This window comes from Trachymyrmex cornetzi, unplaced genomic scaffold, assembly GCF_001594075.2.
Source record: "Trachymyrmex cornetzi isolate Tcor2-1 unplaced genomic scaffold, Tcor1.1 scaffold47, whole genome shotgun sequence".
Lineage (NCBI taxonomy): Eukaryota > Metazoa > Arthropoda > Insecta > Hymenoptera > Formicidae > Trachymyrmex > Trachymyrmex cornetzi.
In genome coordinates, this window is record NW_017299509.1 from 1,106,461 (window position 1) to 1,117,309 (window position 10,849).

Below are 10,849 nucleotides of genomic sequence, written 5' to 3' on the forward strand. Positions count from 1 at the left end.
GGCGATTGAGCCCTGGATTCATAGTTGATGAGGTATCGATCTATGTAAGGCTGCTTGCCTCGCATCGCGAGATTCGACGCCGCTTTGGGAATCGCGCGCTCCATGTACTATTAGGGAAGCAATTCAAGTTCCTAGGAAATGAATCCAGCATTGCTGAAGGCTCCTGTTACATGCCGATTGTTACGTTACTCTGATATTCGAGTCATGCGTCGAAAATGCTAGAACAAGACAGATCTCTCGAAATCCACCATCCACCATTCACCATGAAATTACGTAACGTAGAATTTACAAGTCCGAGACATTGATAGATAAATTTGTGAGAATTATTAAATTATATTTCAGTGGATTATATTTACTCAAATAATTATTTTATATTAGATACATGTTGAAACATACCTTTGTTATGTCCGCGTTTCCACTAATGTAGGTATGTAGATTAACTTTAACCTCAGTCCAACTTATCCTTCTTTAGTTCTGAAAGAAATTAAAAAGAGTTAGAAAAAGATGGACAGTAAATTAAATTGAAATTAAATTAATCTACATTGGTAGAAATGAGCATCACATATAAATAATAGGTATGATCGAATTTACAAAGATTTTATATTATATTCATATTGCGCGTGTTCCAGATGACGAACTTAAAATGGATCTAATAACGCATCTGGTGGATGTAAAAAATTCATGCGATTACTTTAACAAAGTGTATATATTCTCGGTGACCGTGGCTATCATTACGAATTATCTAACGCGATTGCAATGTGGTTCGCAATTCAGAAGTTCAACTCCGTGACTGCAGAGTAGAGGTCACGAATGCGTGAAATGCACAATTATCGTTCCGCGGTAATGTTCCTCGTCTTGACATAAGGTGGCCGGGATCTCCTTAGTATTCTCCCTATATCCGCTCGTCACTTCCGTCGGAATCATCACGTACTGTCGCTCATTAGTCCTACGATCGTCCACGCGTCGATCCTTGAACTCCCACCTGGAAGCAACGTGCCTCTATGATGATTGTCCCATATTCGGATAGGAATATAATTAGTTTTCCCGACTAGAACTTTATTAATCACATACTTGATAAATAAGTGAAAAACACGGTTGTTAAGCTGATAAAAGTTTCGATCTATATTCCGATTAGTATCTTGCGATTAAAAAAATTTCCGAGAATATTTCTTATCTAATCACGAAGCGTTATTAAAATAAATATAATAGGCGTAAAAATTTATTTGAAAGAATTAATATTTAAAAGGACAATTATTTAGATTCTATTATAAACAAGTTTTATTTATGTATGAGCTTAATTATCAAATTATGTGTATCAACATCGCCAATTTTTAAAATTATACACGTAATCTGTTTTCCATCTGAAATTTGATTATTTTCATGCCATGGCTGACTCGACTGATACATAAATCAGGGATCAGCCGTTTTCTTGTTATCGGTTTTTCCCCCGAGAAATAACGGTCCGCTTCTGATCATGCCTCTTCGGCTTCTTCGCGCGCCGGAACGAAACGAGGTACTTTGCTGAATTAAAGCGCGAACAGCACGCAACTCGCGACCTCGCGCAACGTGCGTGTGCAGGCGGGTAGAGGTAAAAGTGCATGCATGGTGAGAGATTTGCCGCGGTTATCTACCCCGCTCGTCACGCCGAATTAACGCCGACATTCTTTATCTCGTAATCGGAGGTCGCCGGACTCGTACGATCGTTACTAACGCAAGTAAATACAGTCATTTAACGCAGCACACAAATGATCCATCGAAGTAACAGTGAATATTTCTACATTGAAATTGTTGATGCAAGAATCAGTCGGCTCTTTACGGGGAAAAATAAAGAGCTTAGATTAATTTTCTCCATTTTATATTAAACTAGGTCAATGTTGCATTTAATAATTCATGCGACATTCAATTGCAGGGACACGGTAGAAATTGAAATACGATGATATTGAATGATTATGCAAACGACTTCGCTTAATAACACATTTCGCGTAGCTTGTGTTAACAGAAACTCATATTTTATCAAGCTCTCGATAGGTAAAAATCGAAGCTGTACTATTTAACTCTCCAACGATCGGTTTATGTAAATCTCGTCACGAGGGTCAACATTATTGCGCAACAAAACATTGCTCGGCGTGCTCGACGTGTGAATATATATTCGCTTATATTTGTGTATATTGCACAAGGTAAAATGGAAAGAGCAATTTACCGATAACAAAGCGCGCTTCGCTCATTAGAAATTCATATATACAGCCGTATCTTTACCGTATCATCGATCGTCGCTTTTATTGTCGGTTAATGCGACGTGTAATTGAGAAGCCCCGCGCTCATAGCGAGGGCCACGCGGGACAAAGCCATGAAACGCGAGATTTACTTTATTGCGCGCAGGTGACGTAATTCACGAGCTACTGTTGCGAATTAATACCGATCGTCGTGCGGGTCGCGCCGATAAAAAATAAATAATCGACCGTACTTATTTACGTACTAAACGCATTGAGCATTATCATAATTTTCTACTCAAATACTTGTTGGATGTACACGTGGTCTCTTTCTCTTGAATAATACCTTTCGATCTAATCACGTTATCTCACGCGATTTGATGCGCGATGGCTTGTACTCATTAATGTAATTTTACATTCGGGCTGTTTCAAAAAATATCGGAAGCGAATCTTTTTTAAGAAATAGAAACCGACCGAGTTAATGTAACAAGATAATATAGTAGAGAGCGCCTTAGGATCGGTCAAAGTTGGAAGTTTCGAATAATATAATATTCTTGGTTCATGAATTCAATTAATCTCACGAATCTTTTTTATCTTAATTTATTTTCTATTTTAATGATTAAAGATTTAAAAATAATCATTGGGTTGACATCGTTAAAATCGGTGAGTATATATTGTAGGCGTACAATACATTTTCTTCGTAAAAATTTTGAGTTACTAGAGTCTGTCCAACGACGAGGGATCATGCTTGTACGAAAAGCGGAATTCGATTTCGATGATTGCGGCTCGTTTTAGTCACATTTTCGACGAGCCGAGCGACTCTGGTAATCCCGTTGCATCGCTGATCGATTAAAATATTTTCGTTAAAGCGCACAGTTGGTCGGCGCGTATAACGAGTGATTCGTATCAGGGCTGATTGTAAATTGAGCGCGAAACTGTCGTTGATTGGTTTAAAATCAGATCATCGCGACTCTGTTCGTCGTCGGTCGGTCACTCCGTTGCATCTATCGTCCGTGCAGTGCATCGTCGAGGAGGACGACGAGGGGCCAGGGGACAAAGGTGCACCCTCCGAGGGTCGGACAGTGCAACAGAGGGTTTGTACGTACCAACACGAATGTTCGCGTGGCTCCCTAAAATGAATTACGCGAACGTGGATCAGTTGCCAGGCAACGTCTCTCTCGTCGCTGTAACCCGTAATGTACTCGCTGCAGGCCACGATTTTTGTTTGTATTAGGAAATCACCCTGTCAAGCGCGCGTCCGAGGGACACGTGCGATTGGAGAACTCGGCAAATTTCGGGATGCAGCGCTGCGTTCTCGATGCGTAAATTTTGGGACGCCGTCCGGAAACTGCATGATCGATATGCGGATCGGGCGATCGTTTGTATATCTACGAGAGAGCGTGGATTCCCCTTGAGGGTTTCGAGTAATTAACAGAGTTTAGTAGTCAATTCAAATTCAACAACTTACGAAATGCTTGGATAATGAGCGATAACAAGTTACACCGAGAAAAAGTGCTGTTGATTCAATTAAAGTCTATATTACGGGCTGTCACTAACATAAGTCATTAATTCATGTATATTTTTATTGACATAAAGGTCTTGATTATTGAAATAATAATTTATTAATCACTTACGTTAGTGACAGCCCGTAACAGACTTTAATTGAATTCAACAGCATTTTTTTCTCAGTATAGGAATTGGTATTCTATTTCTTACATTGATCTCTGTGTGCGAGTGTGCACTGTTATATTGATTACACATTTTCAAAATCTATGAATATAAAGAAGTATTTTTTTATTTTCAAAGTTCCCACAATGTGCATCCCCGTTTTCCTACCAGTTTCACGGTTGTAACTACGATTTGTGCTTGCGTGCCCTCTCTATTTCTCTCACTCGCTCTTTCTCGCGAGAGAAGCGGCCTTTAAAGTTTCAACCCTAAAAGTGTTTTACGCTTGGCGTCACCCATTGATCGAATTTAAAACTGATGCGTGCTCGGGCACCCGTTCGAATGACATCGCTTTGACACCCGGATGTACTGATTTTACAAGCAGGCACGCGGCGGAAACGGATTCTGGGAATGAAATTTAGGGTTGAAAAAAGGATAGAGAGAGACTGGCAGGAAGGGTGAGAGAGGGAGAGAGCGAATATGTGAGAGTAAAAGCCACATGAAGGGGTGAAAGGGTACGCGAGAGTGCTGCTCTTCGTGCACATTCGACATAGGTATACGCCCACGTGACATCGCTACTGACAAGCGTAGCGAATTATCTACTTTCGTGCGATAACTCTGTACGTTGATTCTACAATTCTCTAATGCAGGAAACTTGTTCTCTTATAGATTCGATATAACAGCATATGTTCTCGCTACAGAATATATTGTACTGATATTCTACAATCAACAAACTCGACATCTTATAACAGTATATTTTCTGAAGCAAACTAAAATAAAAAAAATTTTAATTATAAAAATATCGAGGTTATACAATTTAATTAATTTATTCAATTGATTTTTGACAATTAAATTGATTTTATTTTTTGCTTAAATTTTATTTTTTAAACTTAAATAATTAATTAATTACTTTAATTGAAAATAATTAATTGTAATGTAAAATCTATACTTAAAGAATAAAGATCATTTTTATTTTTTGTAATAAGAGATAACGTGAAAATTAATTTCATTATTATAATTTTTTTCTAAATTTCTCTCTTTTAGAATGAAATTTTTGCTTTCAAAAAGCTCTTTGACTTTTTAAAGGTTAATGGCACGTATTGTATTTTGCGGAATTTATACGTTTGAAATATATATACGTGTGCCTACGCATACACAGTAATGAATTCCGATCGTATATTTTCGGATGGTCCATCGCATCTTAATTAGCCATTAATTCGATTTTATTAATCGTACAGTACGGTACCAGGATGAAGTACTGCGCGATTTTCGAATTCCCTCTGTTATTTGAGGTTCGTTCGTTGCACCAATTTGCACGTGGATACTCGCAAATGTTGAGCAGATACTTTTCTCGCGTCGCAATGTAATGAAGAGCGCATTGCGTGCGATTAACGACATGGATGCTACGCAGAATGCCCTGCAATTATCGTATTTTGGTAATTAGTACCCGTGTAATCGTAATTAACCGTATTTTCGCGACGAATGACCGTAAATGCTTGCTATAATTCTCACTATATAATTCAATCCTCTACTTTGACGAACAAGGTTCAATATAATTACAGTATTAAATTTATTTTATTAAAATGTAAAATGAACATAAGGGAGAAAAAATAGTTTCTTTATTATTAATAATTATTTAAATTTATTATCATAATTATAAAATTAAAAATACAAGATTAGGAGAGTATTCAAGCAACAATACGTTTTTATTTCTATCAGTTTACGAAAGACTGAAACATCATTGAATCTAATGCACAAATTATTTAAAGTCTATTACACTAGAATCAGCAAAACAGAATCGACGTTTTTTGTAGCTCCTTCATGTTTGTATGCGCGCGCACACGACACAACAGACTTTGGCATGCTGTCGATTGTCAGCGAATGATTATTCACGCCCGAACCGTTTGGCCTCGCTAGATTACTCGGGCGGCGTATTGACAAACGGATTAACGTCAAGTTGACTTAGCGTCGCCGATAAGGTCACCGATAACCGATACGTAATTGCGACGAAATGGTCGGTGAGAGTCGCGGTCACGGCGGGCGGTCTTTATCTTTGGCCGTGCGCGGCTTCTCGCGGTTTGTATCGACTCTCCGCCGTCAAATCGTAAAATGTGAGAACGGCCCTTTGCATACGGCGCGACGAATCGCGAGATTGGATGTGTCATGATTTTATGTGTGTCCAGACGACGATCCTTATCCCCGGTTCGCATTCTCGCCCGATCGTTACTGAATTTCCACGCTGCCTTTGCTACGTATATTTCACGAAGGAATCTCACTCTTGCATTTTCGTGACGATCAGCGATCAGTTCGTGCCTCTCAATAGGCGTGACGATCTAACACGAGATACGTGCCACTTTGAATATTGCGAGAAAGAGAACGAAAAGTAGGAGATATATCTAAATTATGTTAAGAATATTGAACTCTCTCGCATGGTATAAAATTTTGTATTTACAAAAATAGACAGACGGGGTCTAAAAAAAATTTTTGACATTTTTAACCCTTACCAATATGGGTAACTAGTGACCGAGCGATTCATGTTCGTGCAAGTTTCTTTGAGTCTTTCGGTAATTATATACTACATTTTATTTATTTTCCAAAATAAAGAGTCAATATTTATTCTAGAAAGTTGAAAGTGGTGAATTTTTAGAGATTTTAAAAATTATTTTGAAGAGGTGAAAAAAACGAAGAGATTCTAGTGACCCTTGATGGTATGGATGAGGCACCAAATTGTAGATGGTACGGTAAGGGTTAATTAGAATACGAAAAAGCAAAATCGATAAGCAGAAGCTAAAATACTTCTGCAATTAATGCAAAAAATGCTTTGAATGTGTACGCATTAAATTAATTCGTCATTGTAATAGTAAAATTGTTTACTGCAAGCCGAACCGCAACGAACCGCAGGAAACGTTTTTTCTGTAGAAATGCCCGTATTTGCTATCCTAACAAAAATCGCTTTCGCTTTGATCAAGTGTATTACGAGAAACCTATAAAATTCGAGGAACTCCTGGGGCTGCACGTTATCTGAAAACCTACGGACCGCGTTTTATCTCCCGAATGTAAAGAAGCGCTCCGCTGATACGGTTGGAAACTTGCTGCGCCGGACCGTATTTACCGAGAACTTTTCCTGAAGAATCACACACAAAGGGCCTTCCCGGTGGGCCACCGCGCGGGTTACTTTCGTGTAAACAGCAATCTCTTCCTCACGATGGCGGGGAGGACGGGGCGGGGTGGGGCGGGCGAAACGTTATTGCGGGATTATTTCTTTCATTCATCTCGGCGACTTAAGGATTCTAAGAATAAAATATGCAGGCCGCGTCTCTTTAGAAGGAGCACGTCGCTCTTCAGGGCCCACGGCCGTTTTCTGGTAATTACGTCGGTTAATTGCAGAGGATGGCCTCGCTCACGCCACTTGTTATTCGCCGGAATATACCGGATCTCGGTGCCGTCGCTGCTGCTGGAAGGTAACGAAAGAATGTTTACGGGTACCGGGTATTCTCCGACTGTTAAAATATAATAGGACGTATGCCTGTAGGCACCTCTTTTAGGCTTCGAGGATTAACATCGCTAATTGTTAGTCTCAAAGGATGCGAAAGAGCTACCAGTAAGCCGTTCCAGGGGGGCAGTGTCCCGGAAAATTAAGGATTAGCAGTCAGTTCTGGAGAGAGGGAAAGAGAGAAAGAGTGGTATTTGGGGGCGGTTATTACTTCATGCCTACGTGATGGGCGTAATACGCTGCAGTAAAATATGCCTTCTTAGAACTCCCGGGCACAAAGGGTTTAGCCTTTAAGAGGCGCGATGAAATATTGGCGGCGTAAGGCGCTTGGAAGTGATCCAGTGTTTTAAAATTTAAAGGGAAGAATATTTCGCGCTTGCGAACGCAACGTCTGCTTTTGAATCCTTGACGTGTTTCGTAAAAGCTCAGTTAATAATAGCATAACTTATTTATGTTGTTTTATCTTGGATGATAAGGGCCCGTTGTTCATTTTCTAAGATGAATGTTGGAAATATTATTTTATCGTGTAATCATGAATTATATTTGAACAAGTCGATATCGATGAAATTATTGAAGTCTCTGAATTTACTGTGCTTTTAAGATACGTCTGGAACATTGTTTTAAAACACTGCGCTATCATTCTCATGTTACTGTTTGCCTTTGGATTTACAGAGAGGGACATTCTCGGATTTATATACGATAAGAATACTCGTTCTTATTCATCTGCCTCCAAAATATCACGTTACGCCCAGTATCAAGTTACGTTTATCAAGTTTTCAAACGCACAAAAATATTTAAAAGCTTGTATCAAATTGCAATTTACTAAGTTATTGTAAAATATTGACTTACATGCTGTAAATAGGGAAAGAAAATTAAATATTGATGTATAGGATCGTAACATATTCAATAATGCGCGCACGCGTAACGCGATACTTGCGAAAACAGCAATGAACATCTTAGCTATTTATCATTCTACCACATTTATAAAAATTTCTAAACCAAAATGTTATAGTTATATATTTAACTACAGTAATTATAGCGATATTCATTCAATATACTTTTATATCATATGTATAAGTATATTATGGATGTGCAAAAATTTAGATAGATTAGTATTTTTTCATTTCTTGCAAAGAATATTTGTAGAGGTAAGAGTAGTATACGCTATTTTCGTACATAGATTAATGATACACGATCGTTCGAGTACGTAATGCAACGTAATATGCATAATGTAAGTTACGACATGTAAAGTTTGCTTGGAGCGCAGTCTCGGTTTACCGAGATTGCTTTCACAACATGCCCACAAAGTAATTAAGAATATATCAGCACGTTTATGAATCGTAGCTGCCGCATGAATGGTCGATAGCTGACAAGCGATAGAATCATTTCGTCGCCCTTACTCCGTTAAGCATATCCACACCTTTCATATATCAAACGATATGTCATGCACTGCAATTACTCGAACAATAGCGCTTTCAAGACACGCGTTTCTCCGTCAGTTAGAAACCGTTGAAACTGCGGTAATATTTGCAACGTCAGAATTTATTTGTTTTCGCGCGTTTTATTATTTTGCGAATGGTGTTTACGAGTAAACACGCGAATTTACAGAACATTTTAAGATGCTTCTACAAAGTCTGCAGTAAAATAATTCCTCATTACCTTTTAACGATAACAAAACACAGAAAACTACTTTAATACGCGACTGCTCACGCTAACTAGTAATTCTCTCTTAATTGAAATCAGACAGGTAATGAAATTAAATGAATTAAAATAGAACGATAATACGGCAGGCACTGCATTGATAAAATATTAATTACTGCTTTTTATCCATGCATCTTGTCACATCCAATTATTTATTATCGTAGTTTATCTTAAAATTATTTATTCCTAAAAAATGGCATTCTTTAAATTAACTCATTTTCTTTTATTAAATTATGCTCTGCACTTCTTGAAAAAAAATTTAATATCAAACATTGATATACAACAAACATAATAAATCTTAGAGAATATTTAGTCTGATCTCTTGTATTTATTCCAATCTTATAAATTTAGAATCGTCTTTGTCTTTCTCCTTGTCTCTTTCTATTTAAATCTGAGATCCATTCAAGTCTCCATTCTAATTTTAACATTTTATCTAGAATCTACAATGAAATGACCATCTCGAGATCGCGTTTAAATATAACATTGAACTATACTCTTAATGTGATATTAATGACTCTCATTGCATAAAATCTGATTACATTACAATTATACAATCGTATATTAAACATATGCACGCTCGTCGCGCGATCGAAGATTACTTTCTCTCGAGTTATTCCCCTTCGCTCCATTTATCGGCGCGTCTATCACGTCATCATTCAATTCGCGCCGAGCCGATTCGCGAGGTTTAGAAATGCAAATTAAACGGGACAAGGAAAACACGACGGAGCATTATCGCGCGTCTGAAGTCTGAAGTCGCTGAACGGAACGGAAGAGACGTGAGTGCGGGCGGACGACGCGCGCTCAGGATAAAAGTGCGACGGACGATAGATCTTCATTAGACTGCGACGGTGCATAAGTCACGCAATGGGGGGGCACGACTTTTAGCCACCCTTGTAATTCTCCAGCACGTATATAAGCACGCCTACCGCACGGATACACGATGACCGCGTGATCGGCACGAATAACTTCTTCGCCATCAAACAATTTTATCGATCGTCGTGTATTATTAAATATTTCTTATTTATTGCTATTTATGATATTTATTGTAATGAAATATGTATTTGGTTAAATCTGCTGTAGTAAAATGGAAATGGATGCAAAAATGTTTGTATATACGTATAGAGATCTAAAATATTTATATAATATATATAAATATTTTAGAAATGATCTCTAGACAAATATTTAATTATTTAATAAAATAATTAAATAAAATATTTTTTTTTCTCAAATTTAAATTCATATAAAATTAGATATAGTTCATCGATTCCTTATCTCTATCCGGAAAGACGGTATCAGTAAATCGGGGATGTAGCTCAGTGGTAGAGCGTTCGCTTTGCATGTGAAAGGTCCCGGGTTCGATCCCCGGCATCTCCAATCTTTTGTCATTTCTTGCTTTTTCATTTTTTTTGTAATTAATGTATGTATAAACGATAGATTCTATTTTTGAGTTTGCTCACATTACATTTTTAATTTATTGTATACCGTCTTTCTTATTTAGCACTTTAATAATCTAAAACAAGTAGGGTAGAGAATATAAAAAAATTCAAGTAAAGAACGGGCAAAGAGCCAAAGTATAAAAAATTAACAACAAATATATATATTAAAATAATAGAACATACATACAAATTTAGCCAACAAAATTAACAAACGTTTCGAACCCGATCGGGTCATTTTCAATGATAACATAAATTAATATAATATACAGAATAAAGTTTTTGAAATATCGCCACTTGAAGAAATTTGGGTAGTATCATTGTAGGTCTGATTCCTCGGAAATAAG

General features: G+C 37.6%; 1 non-coding gene across 1 annotated transcript; it reads left to right on the top strand.

The window, feature by feature from the left end:
* The first annotated feature begins 10,371 nt into the window (after positions 1 to 10,371).
* Positions 10,372 to 10,443, top strand: TRNAA-UGC (transfer RNA alanine (anticodon UGC)). The gene has a single exon. It is a non-coding gene; the product is annotated as a tRNA-Ala (tRNA).
* The last annotated feature ends 406 nt before the right edge of the window (positions 10,444 to 10,849 follow it).